At 36.2% G+C, this 27,043-nt stretch overlaps 1 long non-coding RNA gene across 1 annotated transcript; it reads left to right on the forward strand.

Annotated features, from left to right (window-relative positions):
* Positions 1–205: 205 nt before the first annotated feature.
* Positions 206–7,777, forward strand: LOC135970920 (uncharacterized). Its single transcript, XR_010586835.2, has 2 exons — positions 206–312; positions 5,752–7,777. It is a non-coding gene; the product is annotated as an uncharacterized lncRNA (long non-coding RNA).
* Positions 7,778–27,043: the final 19,266 nt, after the last annotated feature.

Raw genomic sequence — 27,043 nt, forward strand, 5'->3', positions numbered from 1 at the left:
AGATAGGGCTCAAGGACAGTATCTCCAATTGAACTTTTAATGAACTCCCGTAGGCGCCAAGAAGGCGGGCAGATAAGGAAGAGCATAGAAACAAGGAACTGAGTAGAAGGTTACATCTGGGAAAAGAAAGTTTGTTTTGCATTGCATTCTTTCTGCTGACGTGGGGTTTATGGGGTATAAATAAAGTGAGGCAGAGGCTCTGAGCGCGGCTGCCATGTTCTCTGTGTGTCTTTGTCTTTTGTGTGTTCTTTCATTCTCCACCACGCCCGGCACGGACCCCAACAAGTGGCACAGCGAGCAGGATCAGCACGGGTTAGTAGGGGAGAACAAGAAGGGGAACCCCCTAGGGGCGGGTAAGGCCCGGATATTGTTAAGGGGAACCTTCTTAAGCTTTCATTATGGGAATTCCATCTCTCTGGCCTCAGAATATTTATGCCTGTTTCAAGGACTGTTGCTGTCTATAGGAGTAGAAGTGAAAGAAAAAGACTTTGAAGTGATTGTTTGCCCATGTTGAACAACATTGTTACTGGTTTCAGTATCAGACTAAAGTGCAGCTGAATCGCAGAGAATGGTTACAGGTAGTAAAAGCTCTGCTTAGAGCTCTCCAGTTAGGGGATATTATGCCTCTAAAATTGTGGACCTTGTGTAACTCTATCACTCAGACATTAGAGTTACTTGAGACTGATTCAGAGTGTGGTGATGTAGCCACAAGAGGAAAGGTATCTGAGGATTTGGGAAAAAAATAAATCTGAAATGGAGCCCATTTGTGCCAGGATAACAGAGGATGGGCGGGTAGCAAAAGGGGGAGAAGAGAAAAAGCCAGCTTTTCCTTCTTCTAAGGGAAATTCTGACATGCAGTGTATTATGGAAATGCTTCAACAAATATTACAGATATATTCTTCTAATTCACCTTTGCGAGCTTTCCCTGTTTCTTTTCCTTCTGCCCTGTTAAAAAAGGATTTTCCAGAGCTTCCAACCCCCCGGCTTCCTTATCTTTACCTTTGTTTGGCAAAGTTGAAGCCCTGTTCACATCAGACATACTTTAAATTTATACTAAACACCTGTTTAATATGTCAAAACCAGTGTATATGTATATCTTATTGTTTGTTAAAATATTGAGTATTTCAATAGTCAATAAATAAGCACATTAATATTAACTATTAATATTAATATAGTATTAATAACCCCAGCTAGGGAATTGTTATGTTATAGGGGTGCATAGGTTCCACCAATTTACACTCCAAACAGAAGTTGAGTATTCGAGTTGCTTAACACATTAACTACCTCTTGATATTTTCTGTGTTTTTAAATTTTAACCATTGTATTGTGTATGTAATGATTCTCAATTTGGTATTAATATACATATTTCCTAGTGAGTAATGATGTTAGACATATAGGTTTATTGTCATTTCCTTGTTCTGCTACTTTTGGTTGGGTTATTTGCCTTTTCTTATTAATATGTTGGGATTCTTTATATTTGGGGATATGAGTATTATTATATATTATATATACTTTTAATTTAAAAAAATTTTTAAGGAGCTGGATCTGTTTCTAATTATTTGTGCTTCTTCTGTGCCTAATGCTCAGCTTTCAAATGGTGGCAATAATGTCCAATTTAATGCCTTACAAATTAAATTTTTAAAAGAAATGAAAGCTGCCATTTCTAACTATGGACCCCTATCCTTGGTCTTCTTGATATTTTTTCATCAGAAAATTTGATGATTCCTATAGACTGGAAGACTTTGGGGAAGGCTTTTCTTGATTGTTCTCAGTGGTTATAATTGCACAGCTGGTAAATGGACAAGGCACATGTACAGGCTAGAAAAAATGTTATGTGTTGTCCCCCTGGACCCACTGAGGAACAACTCACAGGCACGGGCCAATATGCTACTCTTAATGCTCAGGCTGGTCTAGATGATGTTGCCTTTACTCAAATCAAGACTTTGTTTTTAAGGGCCTGAAATAAGGTAGAGATAACAGGAAAATCTTCCCTTTCCTCTGTGAAGATTTTACAGGGCACAAATGAACCCTATCCACATTTTGTAGCCCGTCTTCAGGATGCTGCCTTGAAAATTTTGAGTGCTGGCTTTGCTTCAAAAATTTTGTTACAAACATTGTCTTTTAAAAATCCTTATGCTGACTGTCAAAAATTGTTAAAATCGTTAAAGGCCAATGGGGCCAATTTAGATAAATATATTAAAACTTGTGTTAGTGTTGGAGGGGCTATTTATAATGCTCAATTATTTGCTGGAGCTTTGTCTAAAGCCTTAAAAGGAAATAACAAACAAGGTATTTGCTTTCAGTGTGGTAAACCTAGACATTTCAAAAAAGAATGTCATAAAAATTGAACACTTTTATCCCTCGAGGCAGAAAGCTGCCTTCAGAGGTGTACAAATGTTGTGATAAAGGTCAACATTGGACAAATAAATGTCGTTCCAAAACTGATAGAAGTGGAAATTTACTGTCTCCTCTCCTGGGAAATGGGAGTCGGGGCCCACAGGTTTGAGGCCCCAACAATTACAATACAAGTCTACTACAATATTCAGTGAGCAATGGCCTACAACATCAAGGAATAAATTCAAGTCCTTCTTAAGGATCCCACACCTTACCCCAGTTTCTCAGCTTTATGCGGCAACTAAGCAGAGCGCCGCTGCTGACTTAGCTATTACTCAGCCTTATACTTTGTCTCCTCATAGAGGAGTATATAACTTAGCTATTAGAGTGTGTGGCCCTTTGCCAAAAGGACATGTAGGACTTTTGTTAGGTCAAAACTACAGTGCTATATGGATCTTGATGTTACTAATAAAATTCTTATTATGGTACAAGTTCACAATTTATATGCCTAGAGGCAGGGGAACGTATTCTCAATAGGGAGGGTTTGGTAGCACAGAAAAAACTGTTTTTTGGGAAACTTTAGTTTCTAATCAAAAACCCTTATGTCCATTGCATATTAATGAAATAATTTTTAAAGGGTTAATTGATATGGGGGTGAATATGTCTATTATTTGTCTAAATTAGTGGCCTATACAATGGGAAAAAAGATAAGTTTCAGTTATACTCACTGGCTTGGGTGCTGCTTCTGTGGTTTATCAAAACATAGAACCTTTAACCTGTGTTGGTCCTAAAGGTCAACAAGGTCAAGTGTTTTTTTATATTATTCCTATCAATATTAATCTTTGGGGACAAACTCTTTCATAACAGTTTGGTGCTTTTTTAAACATTCTTCATATTTCCTCAGCTGTCAAAAATATGATGTTCAAAATGGGCTACAATCCTTTAAACTCATAGCCACTGTTCACCAGCCTCAAGTTTTATAATTAAAGTGTAAAACGACCACTCCTCTTTAGGTGAAACAGTGGCCATTATCTAAAGAAATACTTAGGATTTTAAAAGAGTAAGTCAAAAAACAAATGGCCGAGAGGAATCTAAAGCCACGTACTTCTACATGGAATTCCCGTCTTTGTCTTGTTCTTAAAACTATAAATGTTTACATTCAACCTAGGGAAAGTTTACAGCCCGGTCTTCCTAATCCTGCCCTTATCCCACAAAGTTAAAAATTAATGGTCATAGATCTCAAATATTGTTTTTTCTCTATTCCATTACAACCTCAAGATTGTAAAAAGTTTGCCTTTATTATTCCTAAATATAATAATGGACAACCTATTCAAAAATATCAGCAAAAGCTTCTTCCCCAGGGTATACTTAATAGCCCTACTATATGTCAAAAATTCATACATAGGACTTTAAATCCTGTAAACAATCAGTTTCTAACTGTGTTAATTTATCATTGTATGGATCTTCTCTGTCCCTGTTTTTAATAATTTTCAGCCACTTTCTCGATATCAATGGAAAGTTTTACCTCAAGGTACGTTAAATAGCCCTACCTTGTGTCAAGAATTTGTCCATAGGGCCTTGGATCCTGTTCGAAAGCATCATCCTTCTGTTTTTTTATATCATTATATGGATGACATTCTTCTTGCTGCACCCACCAGAGAAAAGCAGCAAGATGCTTTTGTATCATTACAAACTCAGCTTTCTTTCTACTCACTTAATATTGCCACAGAAAAAATTTAACTGCATTTTCCTATTCAATATTTAGGTTATACCTTAAGAACATATTCGACCCCAAAAAATTCAAATTCGACGTGATCATTTAAAAACATTAAATGATTTTCAAAAGCTTCTAGGAGACATTAATTGGATGCGTCCTGTTTTAGGAATACCAACATATCAGTTATAACATCTTTTTTCTATTCTAGAAGGAGACAGTCACTTGGACAACTCACGCCATTTAACTCCTTTGGCTTTACAGGAACTCCAGCTTGTTGAAGAGCAACTTCAAAAGGCCCTTCCTTTTGTTTATTTCATACTTTACCTTCTCCCACAGGAATGATTCATCAAACTAGTCGACAACTAAAATGGATCTTTTTGTCCAATAAAATATCTAAACGCTTGGCTACTTATATCGATCATTTAGCTGAACTGATCATCAAAGGACGGCATCACTGTTGACAACTTTGGGGAGGAGATCCTTCCTTAATTATTCCTCAATTCACTCATAATCAGATCACTTATCTTCTTGCAACTTCTGATTCTTGGCAAGTTGCTTGCGCTTCTTTTGTTGGACAATTTTCTACCCAATATCCTAAGTCTCCGATCTTTTCATTTTGTAGGCAACATTCTGTGTTGCCTTTCTCACCAATTTCTGTATTTCCTGTTCAAGGTCCTACCTTTTTTACTGATGCTAGTAGCAATGGTAAGGCTGGATATTGTAGTGTTCATCAATCTCGAGTTACAGTTTATCCTTATCTCTCGGTGCAACAGGGAGAACTGTTTGCCATTCTCATGGTCTTACTTGATTTCACTACTACTGGTTGTAACATTGTTAGTGATTCTCAATACACCGTTTATGTTACTACTTATATTTCTCAGGCCACTTTACCTCTTTGTGCTACTTCTTCTCTTCAAAAACTCTTTTCCTTGTTATCTTCTACTTTGAGCCAACATCGAGCTCCTTTATTCATCACTCATCTTCGTTCTCATTCTCAATTTCCTGGACCATTAGTTCATGGTAATACTCAGATTGATTCGCTTTTAATCGGCCACCTACATGCTGCAGAACAAAACAAGCTCGTTCTCTTATTCGAGCTTGTCTTTCCTGTGCTCCTTTGAGCATTCCATCCTTCCATCCTGGGGTTAATCCATGAGATGTCCCTTCTTTTGGACGATTAAAGTATGTTCATCATACCATTGATACCTTTTCTCATTTTCAATGGGCCACTCTGTTGCCGTCTGAGAAAGCTGATTCTGTTATTACACATCTCTTGGTTTGTTTTGCCATCATGGGCATTCCTCTTATACTTAAAACTAATAATGCCCCTGCCTATGTCTCTCATAAATTACAAGTTTTCTTACAGCAATACAATATTCAACATATCACCGGTATCCCGGGCAACAGTCAAGGTCAAGCCATCATTGAGCATGCAAATTTAACTTTAAAAACTCAACTACTAAAACCAAAAGGGGGAAATGAGCCCCCCAGAAACCAGATTTTGAAGGTTCTTTTTACCTTAATTTTTTTGAATCAATGGAGACAATTGCAAGATTCCGCTGCCGTAACCCATCTTTCCTCACCTCCCTCGGTGATAGTCCCCGCTGACAATTTAAAGTTTTGGTATCCTAATGAAGAAGGTAAGTATGTTCAAGGGCAAGTTCTAAAACAGGGACGGGACTATGCTCTTGTCCTTACAGGGAGCGGACCTGAGTGGTTTCCTACAAGATGATTGAAACCCTGTTGAAAAGAAAACTGGATTCAGCATGCATTTCTTCCTTTGTTAGATGTGCCTCGGCGGGGGACTTATTTCTCTTAGTGAGGCTTTGTATGAATATTGGACTTATATTCCCTTTCCACCCTTGTATCAGGGAGTCGCCTGGGGGGAGGCAGAAATTAAGGTTTTCACCAATGACACTACTTGGATGCCGTCCCCCTATATGGACAAGGACAACATAGAACGGGAAACAGGAATTATAATCAGCACATACCAATTTGGAGTGGAAGGACTTCCAATATGTATGGGAAATAGTCCTCATTGTCTCCGAAAATCGCATGAAGCCTGGGCTGTTCGCTATAATCATAGTCATGTGGCTGCTAAAACTGTTATTATTGTAACTAGAAGCTTTTAATATAATCATACTGTATATAGTAATGAAACTATTCCTAGTTCCTTACTTTTTTGTCCTATTCTAGAGGTTTCTCCTAATATTGAGGTGCTGGAGTGACAACAATGTCGGGGAACTAAACCCTGGATTTTATTAGAATACAATGGAATGTAAATAACTGATTGGAGTGTGCACGGTGATTTTCAAATAAAATTTAGTCACATACCTTTGAAATGACACTGGGTAAATAAAAGTATTGCCGCTAACAGTAATGAAACCTTGGTACGGCGTGAAGGAGGCCTGAAGTACAGAGTCATCTTTGGAAGTTGTTAGCTGCAGGCGATGCCATTAGCACTTTTGTGGGGAATATGTTCCTTAATCTTTCTAACCCAAATAATTCCTTTCATATTCAGTTATATCGGAATACCTCCCGATATATTATTGCTTGTGTCTGTAAACCCTACCTATTATTAGCGGGGAATTTGACATGTGATAATAATACGGGAATTGTTAATTGTACAGATACGTGTACATTTTTGTCTTGCCTCAATCATTCTTGGTGGCACAACTTTACTGGGGATATTTATATCCTCAGGGCTCGTAAGGAAATTTGGCTACCTGTTAACCTTACGTGACCGTGGGGGGCATCACCTCTTGAAACTTATACTTGGACTTCTCTCCAGTGAACCCGCCGTGCCCTTGGACTTATAATTGCCTCGGTGATGAGCCTTGTCACCATCGTCTCCACTGCGGCCGTAGCAGGGCTCGCTCTACATCAAAGTATACAAAATGCTGAATTTGTGCAGCAATGGCACGAACAATCTCACTGGTTATGGCTTCAACAACAAAACATTGACTCTCAACTTGCTGAAAGATTGGACAACATGGAGCAAGCATTGACATGGCTTGGAGATCAGCTCACTGTACTCAGTACTCGGATGACATTACAATGTGATTGGAACTCCACTCAATTTTGTGTAACGGCTGTGCCTTTTAACATCTCTCAAAATTGGACCGTAATCTGAAAATTATTAGTAGGCCATAAAAATATTAGTTTTGACATCCAAGAGCTCACTCAGAACATTTCCGAAGCATTTCGACAACAATTACATGTGTTGTCTGGAACCGTAACCCTGCAGAAGCTGGGTCAGTGCCTTGCTGCCTTTAACCCATGGACCCAGATGAAAACATGGATTTCTACAATCTCTGGAAGTATATTGCTTTGGGCACTTGGATTGGGTCTACTTCTTTTGGTGATTCGATGCTCCCTCCATCGCCTCCAAAAACAAAAGAAAACACAGGAACAAATATGGGCTACCTTTTTAGGATTGAGGCGAAACAAAAACAAAAAGGGGGAAATGCAGGGGCCTTTGAAAACAGTATGCTGAGAATAGATAGGGCTCAAGGACAGTATCTCCAATTGAACTTTTAATGAACTCCCGTAGGCACCAAGAAGGCGGGCAGATAAGGAAGAGCATAGAAACAAGGGACTGAGTGGAAGGTTACATCTGGGAAAAGAAAGTTTGTTTTGCATTGCATTCTTCCTGCTGACGTGGGGTTTATGGAGTATAAATAAAGTGAGGCGGAGGCTCTGAGCATGGCCGCCATGTTCTCTGTGTGTCTTTGTCTTTTGTGTGTTCTTTCATTCTCCACCACCCCCGGCACGGACCCCAACACACAGTGGTTCATGTCTGTAATCCCAGCATTTTGAGAGGCCAAGTGCAAAGACTGCTTGAGGCCAGAAGCTCAAGACCAGCCTGGGCAACATAAGCAAGATCTTATCTGTGCAAAAACATTTTAAAAAATTAGATGGGTGTGCTGGTACTTGCGTTTAGTCCCAGCTACACAGGATATTGAAGTGGGAGGATCCCTTGAGTCTCCAGGAAGTCAGGGCTGCAGTGAGTTATGACTATACCAGCGCACTCCAGCATGGGCAACAGAGCGAGATGCTGTCCTCCAAAAGAAAAAAAAAATAAGAAAGAACATGTTAACAATGAGAGCAGTGACAGCACTCTTACAAGGGCGATGTCCAATAAGAATCTTGCATTTAAGTAGCACTTTTTTTGTTGTTTCACAAATATATGTCTTACTATCGACAAGCACTCTAGTAGGTACTAGGATATAAAACATTTCAGGGAATCTCGTAGTAAAAATATGTTAATCCAAGAGGTTGTATGACAACTTTCTCTATAAAATAGTCAGTTTATCATTTCATGAAACATTTTAAGAGAGTGACCACTGTCCATATCATAGGAAGTATGATAATTTTGGTAAAGGGGAATGGGAGGTTGGTAAAGATATCAGAAAAACAAGACACAAATCTATCTATGGTTGTCTCTCTGTTTGCCTATATGTCATCTATCTATCTATTCATCTACCGTCTATTATCAATTGTGATGGTTAATACTGAATGTCAACTTAATTGGATTTAAGGATGCAAAGTATTGATCCTGGGTGTGTCTGTGAGTGTGTTGCCAAAAGAGATTAACATTTGAGTCAGTGGCTGGGAAAGGAAGAACCCCCTCCCCATAACCTGGGTGGGTATCATCTAATCAGCTGCCAGTGTGGCTAGAATATAAAGCAGGCAGAAAAATGTGAAAAGACTAGACTGGCCTAGCATCCCAGGCTACACCTTTCTCCCGTGCTGGATGCTTCCTGCCCTCAAACATCGGACTCCAAGTTCTCCAGTTTTGGGGCTCAGACTGGATCTCCTTGCTCCTCAGATTGCAGATGGCCTATTGTGGGGCCTTGTAATTGTGTGAGTTAATACTTAATAAACTCCCCTTCACATATTTTATATATATAATATATATGACTATATATATATTCTATTAGTTCTGTCTCTCTCTAAGAACCCTAATACATCAATCTGTCTACCTATGAAACAATAGAAATGAGAGATACTAACTTTAGTTAGAAATGCAAAAAGCATTAAGTGTTTGTCAAAGTAATTTATACTTTTTTCAGGAAAGATACAATAGACTTGTAGTTATTTTTTTCAATGATGTGGGGTAATCTTATTTCTTTTTACAATCAATGCATAAAAATGAAAAATATAAATCTTTTTTTGAAAGAATAGGTTTTGAAATTAAATATACAGTCAGTTTCAAGTCTCAAACTAAAAGAACAGATATTAATATTTTAGAGCCTGAGAGTAAAAGAAATCTTAAATTTGGTGCCATACTTTATAGCACATATTTAATAAATATAATAATGTACAATGAGGCAGGGCTAGGACTCTGGTGAAGTGAACAATTAGCCAAATATCAGCAATATGTAGTAATTTAATAATAAAAGGAAGATCACTTTGAAAACCTTGTAGCATTAACAAAGCACTAAGATGATTAAATGCATTTGATGAATTTAAGATAGACAGAGGTATGATAAAAGTAAGTTTTGAAGATCATAGTAATATTAAGTCTATAAAATTCTTGCATACACTTACCCAAAAGTCATTTGCAGCTTTTTCTCTCCAATTAAATGATAGTTCCAAAATGCATTATTTTTATAATTATTTTCTATAATTTAAATTAGTACAACAAATTTAAAATATACATTTTTATATTAAGAAAATAGATTTTAAATTATTCCTTAGTCTATGTTTAAGACTTTTTTCTTTACATAAGGAAAAATAGTGCTGAATTTGTCATTCTTTCAGATGTCAAACAAGAAACTTTTGAACATAAAAGAAAAGCATATTATTTACTTCAAATATTTTTGTGAAGATTTCTTATAATACTTTCTTTACCATTAAAGAAATTTTAAACTAAGATAAATTTAAATTTGGATATTTATATCCACACAACACTTGATTCCTTGGCCACTTGAATGAGGACTTTTCAACATAATTGTTCATATTTTTTATAATCTCTGGGATTCCCTCCCTCTCCACCAGTAATGCATAATAGGTACAACATATTTTGGACAAGTGAAGATTTCTGCGTTTATTGGCTTTGCTCTATTTACATACTTCCATAAAATGGCCAGTTTATTCAGAAATATGTGACTAACGACTTACACAATAGTGACAGCATTCCTAACTTCTTTTGCTTCTTTGGAAACCTTCATCACTACTAAATCCAAAATATGTAAATGACCAAGTGTATTAGTCTGTTCTCATGCTGCTATGAAGAATCACTTGAGACTGGGTAATTTATAAAGAAAAGAGGTTTAATTGACTCACAGTTTTGCATCACTGGGGAGGCCTCTGGAAACTTACAATCATGGCAGAAAGCACCTCTTCACAGGGCGGGAGAGAGAAATAAGTGCCCAGCAAAGGAGTAATCCCCTTATAAAATCATCAGATCTCGTGAGAACTCACTATCACAAGAATAGGATGGGGGAAGCGCCAACATGATTCTATTACCTCCACTGGGTCCCTCCCACGACACGTGGGGATTATGGGAACTACAATTCAGGATGAAATTCGGATGGGGGCACAGCCAAATCATTTCACCAAGTACATATAATATTCATTCACTTTTCTCCTTAATTTTTTCTTTGATTTCATTAAGTTTTCTGTGGATTTGGTGGTACCATTATAAGCCAGATCCTTCACTCTAGGCAGACAAATTTACACAGATATATTGGCTAATAGTGAATTTTATAACTGTAAGTTGGACTGAGATGTGTGATAAAAAATTAGTCGATTCCCCCAAATATCAATATAATTGGCATTTTATGTAACTTCTATTATTTTATTACAGGATTAGTTGCTTGTTTTATTACTTACTATCAAATAAACTGAGGATACACTGATCTTATTAAAAACTTATGCTTACAACAGTTTCTTCTTTATTATTCAAAATATTTAATTTAGAAATTGAATGCTTTTCAAGAGTAAACCATAAATTCATGATAGAAATACTTCCACTCCTTTCTCTTTTGCTCCAAAGTGCAAAACTTCAAAAAAAAAAATTGCCTTTAATCACATATTAAATAGACTTGGCTGTACTTTTAGCAGAAACTGTTGTTTTACAAGAAATAAACTGTTTTCTACTGTGAATTTCACATAAATTTAATTTTTCACTTGGTTTTGAGAGAACAGATTATAATTTAATAGCACATTTCTCCCCCAAATGCAGTATTAAGTGAATCTCACCTCTTTTTTGCTTTTTGAATTTTTTAGAGTTTTGATTCCAATTATAAATTCCTTATGTTTTTATTTATTCTTCTCTATGGTTGAAATTTTGTTTGAAGAAAGATAATGGCTTATCCATTAGGTGACCATATGTCTCAGTTTTCCTGACACAGTCCCAGATTATATCTATTATCTAGGCATCCATCCAGGTTAGCATTTTTTCCTCTAAATTTTGTGTTTACAAAATAATTGCTGTCATTATTAGATGTATAAAATAAGGCAGGATGACTTACACCTCTCTCCTATTCTTCCAGAATTTGCCATGATTTCACCTAGTTGTTTGTGAGAAGCATTTGCAGCAACATTGTGGTTAAATCTACAGAGTGATGAAGAGTAACCATCCCTCACCTTTTAATATTTTCAACATGCGCTGTAGCAAGCAGCTCTCTTTTAAGGGAGACATACTGAGCATGCAAAGATCAAATAGTTTAAATTGGAAGACCAACAGCCAGGAACAATTAACTCTTTCTGGTATTGGGTGGTAGTGAGGAAAGCATTTGTCAAGGCTAAACCAGATGTCCACTTAGGGTTCTATCCAGCCGTTTTGCAGCACATGCCACAACCTAGAAAGTGCATATAGCCATGAGGTCACCAATAGTTGAGGTCAGAAGAAATGTACAGGTTACTTTTGCATGCAACTAGCCTCTAACTACAATGTATGTATATAGGAAACAGAGACTGAGTAAATCTGTTGTTGACTATACAGAATTGTGCTGTCCAATAGGTAGCCACTATCCATTACTATTTAAATTTAAAATAACTAAAATGAAATAAAACTAAAAATTCAATTTCTTAACCACATTAACCCCATTTTAAGGATGTAATGACCATATCTGGTTAATCCTATGAATATTGATATCAAAAATGTGTAACACCCAAAATTAAAGCAACTAAATATATAAAGCAAACATTAACAGAACTGAAGGAAGAAATAGACAGCTATATTATAATAATAGTAGAGAATTCCAGTGTCCCACTTTCATTAATGGATAGATCATCCAGACATAAAATCAATAAAGAAATAATGGACTTGAACAATACTATACACCAAATGTACCCAGCAGACTTTTACAGAACGTTTCATACAATGGGAGCAAAAACACACAATCTTTTCCAGTGAAAGTGTCATATTGTTCGGGAGATTGAAATCACATCAGGTTTATTTTTAGACCACATTGGTAAGAAACTAGAAATCAATAACATGAAAATTGGAAAATTCAGAAATAAGGGAAAATTAAACAACCCATATCTGCACAATCAATAGGTCAAAGAAGAAATCTAAAGAGAAATCAAAAAGCATCTTTATAAAAAGAAAAATGAAAACACAATATACCAAAATTAGGAACTGTAACAAAAGCAACTTTAAGGGGGTGATACAGTGATAAATATCTACATTCTTACATTCCTACATTAAGAAGGAAGAAAAATCTCAAATAAACAACCTAACTTTACACCTCAGAGAATCAGAAAAAGAACAAACTAAGCCCAAATTTAGCAAAAGGAAGAAAATAGTAACATTCAGAGCAGAAATAAATAAAATAGAGGCTAGAAAAACAATACAAAACATCAAAGAAACTAAGTGTATGTTTTTGAAAAAATAAACAAAATTGAGAAAACTTTAGATAGACCAACTAAGAAAAAAAAGAGCAATTACTCAAATAAATAAAATCATTAACAAAAGAAAAGACATTACAATTGATACCACATAAACACAAAGAATCATAAGAAACTACTATTTACTACTTACAATACCAAAGACATGGAATCAACCTAAATGCCCATCAATGATAGACTGGATAAAGAAAATGTGGTACATATTCACCATGGAAAACTATGCAGCCATATAAAAGAATGAGATTATATCCTTTGCAGCAATATGGGTGGAGCTGGAGGCCATTATCCTAAGTGAACTAACACAGGAACAGAAAACCAAATCTATACAAATGAAAAAAAGTAAAAATAAGAAAATAAATAAAATAAAATAATAAAAAATAAAACACTATTATAACTAATGAGCTAACTTAGGAAAATTTCACTATACAGAATTAACGTACAAAAATCAATAGTATTTCTATACACTAGTAATGAATTATCTGAAAAAAATCTGGAAAACAATCCCATTTACAATAGCTACATATAAATAAAATATAATAATTCAGAATACATTTAACCAAAGAGGTTGAAAAAAATCTGTACACTAAAAACTGTAAAACATTAATGAAAGAAATGGAAGAAAACACAAATAAATTTAAAAATATTACATGTGTATAGATTGGAAAAATGACTATTAAAATTAAATGCCTATTTTAAAATGTTAAAATGTCCATACCATCCAAGCAAGCTTACACATTCTATACAATTACCATCAAAATTCCAATAATACTTTCACAAAAATAGAAAAACACAATCCTAAAATTCACATGGAACCACAAAACATACCAAATAGCCAGAACAACCCTGAGTAAGAAGAACAAAGCTGAACTCATCACACTTCCTGATTCTAAGGTTTACTGCAAAGCTATAGTAAGCAAAACCAAATTTTACTGGCATGAAAGCAGACATATAGACCAATGAAACAGAACAGGTAGCTCAGAAACAAAGTAATGCATTTACAGGCAACTGACTGATCTTTGACAAAGATGCCAAGAACACACAAGAGGGAAAAGACAGTCTCAATAAATGGTGTTGGTGAAACTGGATATTCACATGCAAAAGAATGAAATTGGGCCCTTATCTCATACTATAAAGGAAAGGGCTTCTTGATACCGTTCTGGGCAATGATTTCTTGGATATAATCTCAAAAGCACAGGCAACAAAAATAAAAATAGACAAATGAGATTGCATCAAACTAAAATGTTTCTGCATAGCAAAACAACCAGCAGAGTGAAGAGATAACCTATGAAATGGAAGAAAAATATTTGTAAACCATACATCTGATGAGCAGTTAATATCCAAAATGTATTAAGAACTCAAACAATTCGATCGCAAGAAGAAAAAAAAAAAAACCCGATTTTAAAATGGGCAAGAGGTAAACAGGCATTTCTCAAAGGGAGACATAAAAATTGCCAAATGGTACATGGAAAAATGTTCAACAACATTAGTCATCAGAGAAATGCAAACTAAAATCAAAATGAGGTATCACCTCACATTTGTTAGAATGACTATCGGAAAAAAAGACAAAAGGTAACAAGTGTCAGTGAGACTGTGGAGAAAAGAGTACCCTAGCCACTGGTGATGGAAATGTAAAATAGTACAGCTGTTCTGAAAAACAGTATGGACATTCCTCAAAAAATTGAAATTAACTATCATATCCAGCAATCCTACTGTTGGATGATATCCAAAGGATATGAAATCAGTATGTTGGAGATATATCTGCACTCCTATGTTTATTGTAGCATTATTTCCAATAGCAAAGACATGAAATCAACATATGTCCATTGATTAATTAATGGATAAAGAAATGTGGTATATATACACAGTGGAATACTACTTATCCTTCAAAAAGAAAGAAATCTTGTCATTTGCAACAACATGGATGAACCTGGAAGACATTCCATCAAGTGAAATAAGCCAGGAACAAAAAGACAAATACTACATAATCTCACTTGTAAAAGGAATCTAAAAAAGTTGAACTCATAGAAGTGGAGAGTAAAATTGTGGTTATTAGAGATAGGAGGTAAAGGATTGAAAGGATTAGAGAAATATTCATCAAAGGATACAAAATTTCAGTTAGACAAGGGTAATAAATTTATTATAATATCCATATAAGAGACATTATAATGACTGCAGTTAGTAACAATATATTGTGTACTTGAAAAGTGCTAGCAGAGTAGATTTTAAGTGTTCTCACCACAAAAGAATGATAAGCATATGAGGTAAAGCATATGGTAATTAGTTTTATTTAGCCATTCCACAATGTATACATATATGGAAACATCATGTTAACACCATAAATATAAACAATTTTTAATATTTAATTTAAAAAATAAAGAACCTCTTAGTTTGTACACACAAAAAGATATTAGACTTTATAATAAGAATATTGTTGTGCAAGTCTTTTCTTTATCTTTTTAATACCTAAAAGTAGAATTGTGATACATAGGACAGTTGTATTGTACCTTCTCACCATCAATGTTTGAAAATTGACCCACATCTGTAACATCTAGTGTTGGTATTCTAGTGGATATGAAGTGGTAACTCATTGTGACTTTACATTTCCTTAAGGACTAAGGCACTTTTCATGCACTTAAGAACTTTTTCACATACTTTTTGGATATTTTTATATCTTCTTTGTGAAGCATATTCTGTTTGTCTTTTAATTGGGTTATTCAAAATTTTTATTGTCTCCTTGGAGAAGTTCTTCATATGTTCTTAATATAAGACCTTTCATATTAATTTTCAGCTTGTAAATTTGGATGAGTAGAAAATTTTAATTGTGATGATGTTCAAATTAACAATATTTTTCCTTCATGGTTTGTGTTCTTCTTGTCTTCTCCAGGAAATTCTTGCCTACACTGAGGTTGTAAGTACATTACTTTATGTTTTCTTCTAGAAGCTTTATGATTCTGTATTTTCCATTTAAGTCTATGAGCCATTTCCATTTCTTGTGTGTGTAAGAATAGCATAGGGGTTTTCTATACGGATGTTCAATTGTTCCATCAGCATTTGTTAAAAAGACCTGCCTTTCCCAATTGAAATTTCATGGCACTTTTTCCAAAAATTGATCAATCCTATATATGTTTATCTATTATAAGCCCTTTATGCTATGTCTGCATTCCAAAATCACACTATATTCTTTCTTGTAGTTTTATATAAAATCTTGAAATCAGGTAATATAAGTCTTCCTTGTTAATTTTTAAAACTGGCTATTCTATATACTTGGCATCTTCATATAAATTTTAGAACTAACTTGTCTATTCCTTCAAAATAGCCTATAGGAATCTGTACATAAATTTAGGAAAAAATAACAGTATTAAATTATCTAATCCACTCCTTTTGTCTAGAAACCAGTAGTGGCTTCTGTACAATGTACATTGCTAAACATTGTTTTCTGCTTTTTCTCCAATGGGAGGTACGAACATTTAGGACAATAATCCATAACCATAGCACAATTAATAATCCATAGTTGACACTTAAGTAGCACAAAATCCCATGTTAGACTCCAAGCTTCACCACTTAATAACTGTCTATCCTTAGGCAAATTCCTTGATCTTTATGTTTTTCAATTTTCATGTCTTTAAAGTGGGGATAACAAAACTCTTATAAAATTGTTTGGAAGATTAAATGAACTAACCCACGTAAAGCTCTTAGAATACTGTCTGACATAAAATAAGCCCACAGTAAACGTTAGCTATTAGTCTGGCCAATATTTTTATTCTTATCTTTAATAATTTAATACTTCTCTCAGTTCATAGGTGTGGCAATATCTTAACCATTCTAAAGATATTTATCTTAGGAATCTTAAAAATTGCCACAAAAAAGGTACTTCTTAACACTGTAATGATAACAGCTTTAGATCCTTTTAATTAAGTCTTACTTTTTTAAAGATGATCAAGTAGCTGTTTTCAAAGGCTCTCTTTCAGTACTTTACATTGAAAAAAGGTGAAGATAATTATTGGAAATCATTGTTCAAGTTTTCATGTTCTTCAGTCATTGTTAAAAGAAAATAACTTTTCTTCAGTTATTGTTAAAATAAAATTGCTCTTTTGATGTATTAAATGTAATTAAGCCAGGCATTTTGCAAAGGACCTAGCATCAGATCCAGCCAGATAATTAATATTTCCTTTTGGAAGTCAAATAGACCTACTGAGGCCCATTCAACTAGGGATAAAATAGTAGCTTTTCTAATAGAGTAAAGAGTATATATGATGCAAACACGTTGGGAAGAAATGACAAACATCTGAAAAGGTGCCAAAACCAAAAATCCTGACTGGAGTAAAGAGGAACCAGTGAATTTGTAAACACAGAAGTTGTCAACATTACTCCATACTGCTTTGTAAATTGTAAAACGCCTGTGATGAAGTTGTGCCAAAAGCAAGCATTTCAAAGTAACAGTTTACATTGTGTCTCTCCATGCATTGACTGTATTTACGGTATCATGCAAGTAAGTACCCCAGAAATACCAGTGGGCTAGATTTTCCCAGCTGTATATCTCTCTATGTGAACATGGCTTATATTTCTTTCTTATCAATGTACCTCAAGAAAAGCATTATAGAAAAATGACCATCTAAGTGAGTAGAATGGCAGAACTTCCACTAGTTTTGATAAAATTGAGGAATTTTCAAAAGGGTCCATCGCATTTTCAGAAAAAAAATTAATTAGAATATCTCTTTTTTAAAAAAGACAGAACTCCAAACATATACTCATTTTGTGGAAGTATTATTTTCTATCAGACTTGTTTAATGAGATAATTCCAAGTGACATACAAGGCTAATTTGTCTCTCCCTATGGGTTTTAATCTCTTAATGTCTAATCTTTAATATTCTTATTGACAAAAAGACCAGCAAGGGTATCAGAAGTCTTATCCCCAGTGCCGTTATGCAGAATAAACTTGGTCAAGTCACGAAAACTTCTCTAAGCCTCAACTAGTTCATTACTGTGATGAGAAAAAATAAATGTCCATCCCCAGCATCTTTATACAGCAATCATGAATTTCACCTAAAAAGTACAAGTATGTGAAAAGTAAAGAATGTAAGATGCCAAAAATGCTACACTGCTAGGGCCTGGCACGTAGTGGCCACTCAATAAATATTTGTCAAGTAAATGATTACCTACCCAATAAATGATTTACTACTAATATTTGAGAAAAAATGGAGTAAAATTATTTCTGTGCTCTCTGATGATATTTTTGTAAAGTCAGTGCAACAGTGGGACGATCACTTAAATAATGCAGATCTAAAATAAAATAATACAGATTGTCCAAAATGGAAGTTTTCTTTCCTTGGATCAATTTTCTGCATGAATTTAATTTGTAATTACTTGTTCACCCACTTTACATTTTTAGTGACTGTAAGATCAATATGAGACCAATCAATGAGGAATTGATTCAGATAAAACATAGCCAGAATGAATTTCTTCCAATGAACTATAGAATCAGTTAACAAACAAGGGTATGAACAAAGAAGCAAGACTTGGATCAGTAGTTCCACTATCAGTTACAGATGAAATTTAAAAGGGGCAAGAGTAATCAGGAGATCAGTACATAGAAGGGCAAAAAACAGTTGGGCAAAAAACAGTTGGCCAAATATCTTTAGCAAAAATTTCAAGATATAGTAAAAACTAGGTAGAATATACACCAAGTAGGGTAGGCAGCTTGTGGTGACTTAGTTAGAGGTTCTCATTTATGGGATCAACTGAACAGACAACAGCAGTCAGATAAAAATAGAAAGTGGTAGCCATATTTTCTGACCAGGATATACAATTCCTATAAGAACTGGTGACAAGACAGGAGCCAGGTGACTGAAGAAGTGGGGTATGCAGCAAGAAAGCCATTAAACAAGGCCTGTGACAGCAGCCCACACTGGGGAAATGGAAACAAAATTCATGACTATACTGACTCGAGGTTGACCAATGGACAATGGCTAAGGCCACCTTACTATATATCCTTTCAATGCAGGTCAGTGTCAGGCTTTGGCTTAGAAGAAGCAAGAACAACAGAGGAGAGTTATCCAGCCCTGTCTGTTGCTAAGATTGGTGGGCTACAGGCCAAGACATAGTCTTTTCCAAAAGATTTCCAAAAAATAGAACTTGACCCAAGAACTGGGTCCTATCATGATAGAAAGCTCAGACAGGAACAGGAAAATCATCATGAGTATTCTACCAAGTATGAGAGAAAAGGTCAAAAATAAATAGCCTCTAATACGTCAGTTTAAAAATTTCTCTCAGCCGGGCGCGGTGGCTCAAGCCTGTAATCCCAGCACTTTGGGAGGCTGAGACGGGCGGATCACGAGGTCAGGAGATCGAGACCATCCTGGCTAACACGGTGAAACCCCATCTCTACTAAAAAATACAAAAAACTAGCCGGGCGAGGTGGCGGGCGCCTGTGGTCCCAGCTACTCGGGAGGCTGAGGCAGGAGAATGGCGTAAACCCGGGAGGCAGAGCTTGCAGTGAGCTGAGATCCGGCCACTGCACTCCAGCCTGGGCGACAGAGCCAGACTCAGTCTCAAAAAAAAAAAAAAAAAAAAAAAAATTTCTCTCATTTACTTTCCTCAACTTTGTTCTAAAGAATAAAATGCATTTACTAGCAGCTAGTAATGACATTTATATTTTTTGATATACCAAGCATAATCAATAGCATGTTAACTGACTACTTATACCACAGAAATATATTATTATTCAGTCATCAGTGAACATTTGTTACTATCTTCAGAGAAGCATTTTAGTATGGTAATTAATAATGCCACGTTTGGAGTCAGATTGCCTGTGTCCTAACATAAGATTCACTACTTACCAACTATGTGACCCTAAACAAATTATGTGACCTCTCTGTCCCTTGTTTTCCTAAGCTATCAAATGGGGTTAATAATAGTACTTGCCTCGATAATATTGTTGGAATTAATATGTATCATTACTTAGAATAGTAACAGGCACATAGTAAGTATTTTACATGTTGGCTCTCTACTATTATTATTATTATTATTATATGTTTACCATATATTCAAGAAATATTTATTGAGTGTACTTTAGACTTGCTAGGTGTTACAAGCAAAATTCTCTGGAAATAGACACTGGGACAGTGTTTGTTGTACAGGATATTTACAAGGACCTAACATAGCTGGAAAGAAGGAGGAAGAACCAGAATTGGGCAGAGGGAGAAGTTGAACTACACCTCAGGCCAATCAAACCTTGGCCAACAGCACAGAGGTCTGGAGTGTATATAGAACATGAAAATTGTCTCACCAAGAACTGACATGGTCAGACCTCCATGCCCCAACCATGATCAATCAATAGATGGGCAAACAGTTCCTGAATTGACCAAATATCTTGGTCCATACTTCATAACTAAATATTTAAAATTATAAATCAAATTAATGAACTGTCAAATCAAACATAATCTACTCCATTCTACCTTGACAAATACACATCAGAATAACCTGGAAGTTTGAGCTAAAAATTAAAATTCTCAGGTGCTCAAATTTCCCTCCAACATTATGGAGGACTGGGGGGAAATTGACCTCTGGCCTGCCCCAACCCACAGCCCTGTATCTTCTCGTTCCTAGTTCTCACCCAAAATGTGAGAGATCTCAAGTCACAGGTTTGGACTCCTGGCTGAGGTCCAAGTTCAGTCCACCTTCCTTGGAAACAGTTGTCCTTTGGTCATACTTGGCTGGGGGTGCACATAGTATCTGCCCTGTCTGCCCTGAAGAAGATAGAGCAAGGGAAAAAGGCCTGAGCAGTCCTTGAGAATGGGCTCAGCTCCATGCATGCAAGGAATTCCAGAGTCCCTGGGACAGAAAAGGAGGGGACACAGGCTCCTCTTAGCCTGGTGGACTCCTCATCCTCAGGGAAGGTCACTGACAGCTGAGGACTGGACTGGAGCCTTAGAGTATGTGGCCTGTGATAGGCATATCTCTTTTCCATATCCAAAGAGGGTCTATGTGGCCAACAGCCCAAACAGTTTGCCCCTAACTTCTTCAAGACAAAGTGTAGCATATAATACTTCTTTCAAAGATGGTGTGTCGGCCTAAAACAGAGTGGTGATTTTGAAAGCACTATCTAAACTGTAAAGCAATATTCAGATGTTAGCAGCTGTTTTTATAGCCAGGCACAGAGGAAAATGGAAGTATTTCCAGTTAGAGATCAGTAAACTCCTTCTACAGTCCTTCTATAGAATTTAGACTTGAAAAATGGAAAGCATATTGAAAGTCCAAAGTGTGGACTGTGCATGAGACAGAATTTCCAGCCAAAAGAATGACAGGAACAAAATCATAGAGATAAGAAATTATTGTATTTTCCATAAAAAGCAAGTGGTTCAGACTGCCTGAGGTGGAGGACCTTTGCTCAGACTTAGTGTGACTTATGTTCAATGGGAAAGGTGGACTGGGCAGAGATTGGGGTGGGGGAGTGTGGGAGATTATGTGTGTGTGCATGAAGAGTGGTTGAATACCAGTCTCAGAATAATTACCAAGACATAACTAAATTAGGATAGTCTTCATATTTTCAGTTTCTGATTTATATGCATACACATATAAAATATAAAGTTAATTATTTTAAACACAATTATACACTTCCTCAACATTTTGCTTAAGAGTGATTTCCCAAGAATAGAGCAGGTGATTAATCTTTTTGCCATATTTTCTTCTTTCTCTTTATTTTTCTGCTTTGTGAAGATTTGAAACCTAGATTCAGCCCTGAAGACACTAGATGCATGAACTTAGGTACGTTATTTAACAACTCGGAGTCTCAATTTTCTTTTCCATAAAATGGAGATATCATGACCATATTATGTAGTTCATGGAACGATATGACAATTGTTAACTTCTTACTCATTTGGGCACATTTTCTACTGCCATCCATCCTTGTCTTTCTCACTCTGTCACTTCCCTACTTCCCTGTTGAAAGTGGCATTTATATGTTTTCCCTTTCTCATTGCTTTAATATTCTTGGAGAAAAATGCAAATATAAATATTTTTTAAAAGCATTTGTAAGCAAATGCTGGGCAAGGCATTTTGGAGGAGGAGAAAACTTGGGAAGGCAAAGAAATCCAGTCAGAGATACAACTGATCAAACACTGGGCATGGGACAGTGCTACATGAGCTGTACTTGCACTGAAGTTTTAAATGCAATATAATTACAAATCATAGCTCTTGTATCAAATTGATAGAATGTCAAAATATTTAGGCTAGTGCTTTGAATATCTGGCAAATATTCATTATGGGAGTAATCCTTATATCACACGAACTCTTTCAATACTTTATCCTCACTGCTCTTCCACACTTACCAATTTCTACTTTGCACTGGTTTGTAAAACTAGTTAACTCTGCCACCTTGCTCCTACTTGACCACATGCCCTTGAAAGGCAGATTTACATGTTACTTCTTGCAAACACAAGAATGGATCATTTTACCTTGTAAGTAATACTTAACTATTAAATATTGAATAAACTCTTGGATAATTCTTTCCTAACATGGAGACTCTTTTTCAGACACCATGCTAGGTGATTATAACACAACGGAAAGTACATTGGTGAAAATATAAGGAAAAAGTGACGAATGGAGTCTAACCCAGACTGGCAGACCTACTGTGGGGAGCAGAACCGGGGTTAATGCTAAATAATGAAGCATTTGGTTAGGTCGAGGGCTGGAGGAAAGATGGAGGAAGAATGTTACAGGCTAAGGAGACAGCATGAGCAAAGCCCAAAGAGGAAAAAGAGCTGGATAATTCATATTTCTGAATGCAGAGTACACTGTTGAAAAGATACAAAATATGACTTTAGAGCAGCAGGAAATGAGACTAGAGAGGAAGATAGTTCCCCCAACATAGAGGATGGTATATGGCGTCTGAAGAAGCTCAGAGTGTAATGTGCAGTCAATGAGGAGCCTTTGAGGGGGTTAAGTAGAAGGATAGCATTGTCAAAATAGACATAGAGCTGGCTGTTGTGTGGAATTCAGATTTGAGACAGACAAGGCTACTGGTAAAGGGGCCTGCAGTTACAGACTATTACTGCAGTGTGGTTTGGAGATGGTGAGGGTGAAACCAGGGCAGAGGAGAGTTTCTGAGTGAAAACTCTCACACTAGAAAATAGAATGAGATATTTAAGAGTGAAAATCGGATGGACATGGAGAGTAAGTGAATTTGACTTACATAGAAAAGGGAAGGGTCAAGAATGACTCACAACCTTCTGATTAATTATATGCCAATGATTTATAGAGAAAGCAAATTTATTAAGAAAAATATGAACTTTTTGGACACACTGAATTTAAAAGTAGGTCAATTGATATGAATGCACAGTTGGCAGTTAGCCATGCTATGCTTGGGCTTGGAAAAGATCCAGGTTGTAGTTCCAGTATTATAAGCATACATGTATTAATACATTAATAAAACATATGCTTACTCTATTATAAGCACACATATATTAATAGGAGCTGAAGAAAACTGCCCAGGAAATACATGATACAACATGAACAGTGGGAACAGAATGGGAACTAAAGCATGGACAGATGAAGAAATGCCCAGGAGAGAAAAAATAACAGTTGATAAACCCAAAGACTAGTTTTTGGAAGCCAGGGGTTGGAAAGGTTAGAAGAGTGAGTGATTAACAAGACTAAATGTCACAGAGAGATTAGATAACATGAAGACTGAAAACTATGAGTGGATTTGGGAATTGGGAGATCATTACTAACCTTTGTAAGAGCATTTTCAGAAGACTTGTGGAAACTAAATTTCAATGCATTAAAGAATGAATGAAAGAAGAGTGAAATCTTAAGACATTAAGGATAGACTACTTCGATGGGAAGGGAGAGTTTGAATGAAAACGAAGAGGTTGAAGAGAATGATAATGAATAGGTGGCACAGGATGAAGGTGGTTTTTGTAAGTTTTTAGGTGAAGGGAGACTTCAGCAGTTTTAGAGGTTGGAGTGATGATAGTAAAAATTTAATGATATTTTTAAATGGCTAAAATTTTTAAACACATACGTGGGGCACTGCACTAGATGTTTATATGCATGATTTTATTTAATGCTTATGACAATTTGATGCATAATCATTTCTACAAAGGAAGAGACTGAGGTTAATAGAGATTAAGAGAAACCTCTAATGATTAGAGAGTTAGTAAGCAGTGGAGGTAGAATCTGAGCTTAGTCAGCTGAACTTAAGGTTTTGTTCCTGGTCACTACTCTGTAATGTTTCTAGAAGGGAAACAGACAATGAAGAGATGAGAGGAGAAGACAGTGAAAGAGTAGGTGAGACGGAATGAGGCCATGAGCACAGGTGAGACGGCCTCCCTTAAGATGAAGGAGAGCTGCAACAGTCTCTGAGACTTAAAAGGGGATAAAAGGTAGAGTTTTAGATGTATTTGTCTGTATCTCTGGAGCAGAAAGAAAAGGATAAGTTTCTTTGTATCCCAACTTTGTCAATGAAGTGACAGAACATTGTCCATGACTTAGAGTAAAGGCGTGAGTGTTGAGAGACTTGAGGAAAGTGAGGAAGACCTGTTACAGATGTTTGAAGGAAAGGGAAGAAGGTAATTGACCAAGTTCAAGTGAAAGAGTAACAAATGGCCTTGGAATAAAATATTAATCAGCATGGCTGTATTTCTATCAGCAGGACTAAGCTTCATGGATATAAAGAATAAATAGGCAGTAAACTTTAGGAGGCCAAGGTGGGAGGATCACTTAAGCTCAGGAATTTGAGACCAGCCTAGGCAACATGGCGAAATCCCATCTACACAAAAAATATTAAAGTTAGCCAGGTATTGTGATGCCCACCTGTAGTCCCAGCTACTTGGGAGACTGAGGTGGGAAGATCCATTGAGCTCTGGAGGTTGAGGTTGCAGTGAGCTGTGATCATGCTAGCGCACTCCAGCCTAGGCCACAGAGTGAAATCTTGTTTTAAATAAATAAAATAAGTAAGTAAGTAAGTAAGTAAGTATGAGTGGGTAAACTTTTTCTTTAGTGAGCCAGAGAGGCTGTGTGGTCCATAATGTCTCTGTCGCAACTAGTCAACTCTACCTTTGTGATGGAAAAGCTGTCATAGACAACATGTAAATTAATAAGCATGACTGTGTTCTAATAAAACTTTATCCATGGATACTGAAAGCTAAATTTCGTATAATTTTCATGGGCCATAAAATATTATTCTTTTGAATTTTTTCAACTATTAAAAAATGTAAAAGCCACTTTTAGCATGCAGGTTGTAGGATAAGTGGTGGGCTTAATTTGACCATAGTTTGTTGACCCGTGGGTATGTAGCACAGAAGTTGGGCTATGTATTTGATCTAGGGTTGGGGTTTTGCTTATCCAGAGTAGTAGATAGTACAAAAGAACAAAGAGTACTAGTGTGTCAGTCATTTGCCTATTGTACTTAGATCACTTCCTGTCCTTCCCTTACTCTGTGAGGAATTATTTTCCAGGTTCCCTAGCTTACTGGTTTTAGGTACATTTAGTCAATAGGGAGGAACTAGTGGAAGATGGTGACAGGGGAGCAAATGGTTGTGTAATTAAGTTAATATTTCTTAGCCCCAAACCCACCCTTTTATAGTCTGCCCTGTTATGCTAAATTTCTGACTCCACAAACTCTATTTCTCCTTTGCCAAGAGACTCCTGTTAGGCTTTGTAACTAGGGAGTGCAAGGAGAATCCTGTAAGGCAGTAAAAGGGGGAGCAGCTGAGTTCCTTCCTATTTGCTTTCTGTTAGTGACAGCATGACCACAGCAATGAGTTTTCATCCAAAAATGACAGTTTCTTCAAGCAGCCATTGATTCTAAGTTCCAGGTGTTTTTGTTTGTTATTTTTGTTTTAGGCACTTCCAGAAACAGTCTCGTCATCACACTTCATAAAGGATTCAGCATAAGCTGGCAAGCAGCCCCTCCTCAAAGATCTGAGTTCCAGCCCACAGGGACCTTTGCCTAGGCCCCTGAGGTTACAGCAGCAGCTAGCCATTACCCACCTTGTTCCCCATTCAGAGGACTGAATTTCAGCCCTGCATGACCCGTCTTCAAGTCCCTAGCTTCCAATACTCCTAACTTCTTTCTTTTCTTCCCCTGGCCCTGGGGCTAGTGGTTGCTTTCTTCAGTTACTATCTCTGCACTGCTTCAGTGTCCCCTCATTAGTATTTCAGTACTTCAATATCTGTAAGTCCAATTGCCTATATTAAATTACCTCTGTTAAAAATAATTGTTATGGGTTCTCTTTTTTCTGACTGTACTCAGTTGTACATACCCCAGGGCTATTTTTTTCTCTTGCTCTGCTTTGATTGGTCTTTCTAGAAGCAGCTGTATCTTCTCCAACTCTTTCTGCACATACCCTCCCTTCATAATACCAGCTCTGCCAAGCAGCCCTCACCATGGTTTTACTTCTGTTCAGTAAGCTTTGACTTTTGGACTACAGGAATGCTACTCTTTCATGCTTTCTATCCAGCCCGGGGGGTGGTGGTGACTTCCCATTTTTGCTTACCTGAGCTGTGGCACGATACTTCATTTGTTTTTTCAACTCACCTGTCACATGTCATTAATGCTTTATATTAAATTCCATGTGTTTTAAATATCTAGTATGGCTTCTGTTTTCTTGACTGTACCCAGACTTATACACCAGTGAAAGTATAGTTTAGATGATCAGTCATGAGATTCGAGGTATAAATGAAAGAGAGAGACAAGAAGGAGTTTATTACATTGTGAGAACATAGAGAAATCACAATAATGACAACCTAATGGGGTCAAATAATAGTGTCTTAGGAATAAATAATAAGCAAGCTGCTGACAATGAAAGGTTTCAGTATGTGAGATATTTGAGGTTTTGTTTTAGAATAATAAAATATTATTTAATGGATTTTCTATCAATCTTATTTAAGAAAATTTTATTTTGAAGTAAAGAAACCAACTCAAGCATCTAGAGAAAATAGGAATAAAACTGCTTATTTGCAAAGTCAATTTTAAATGAACATTAAAATTGTTATTTTCCAGCTTTATCAAATTGTCAGTTAAAACATATTGAAAAGGAAACTGCTGCCTGCTCTTACCAGATGTTCTGCAAATATTCAGCATCATTTTATACGTATTAAGTCACTATGAAAAAGCAGTGCTGGACCTCA

Source organism: Macaca fascicularis, chromosome 5 (assembly GCF_037993035.2).
Source record: "Macaca fascicularis isolate 582-1 chromosome 5, T2T-MFA8v1.1".
Lineage (NCBI taxonomy): Eukaryota > Metazoa > Chordata > Mammalia > Primates > Cercopithecidae > Macaca > Macaca fascicularis.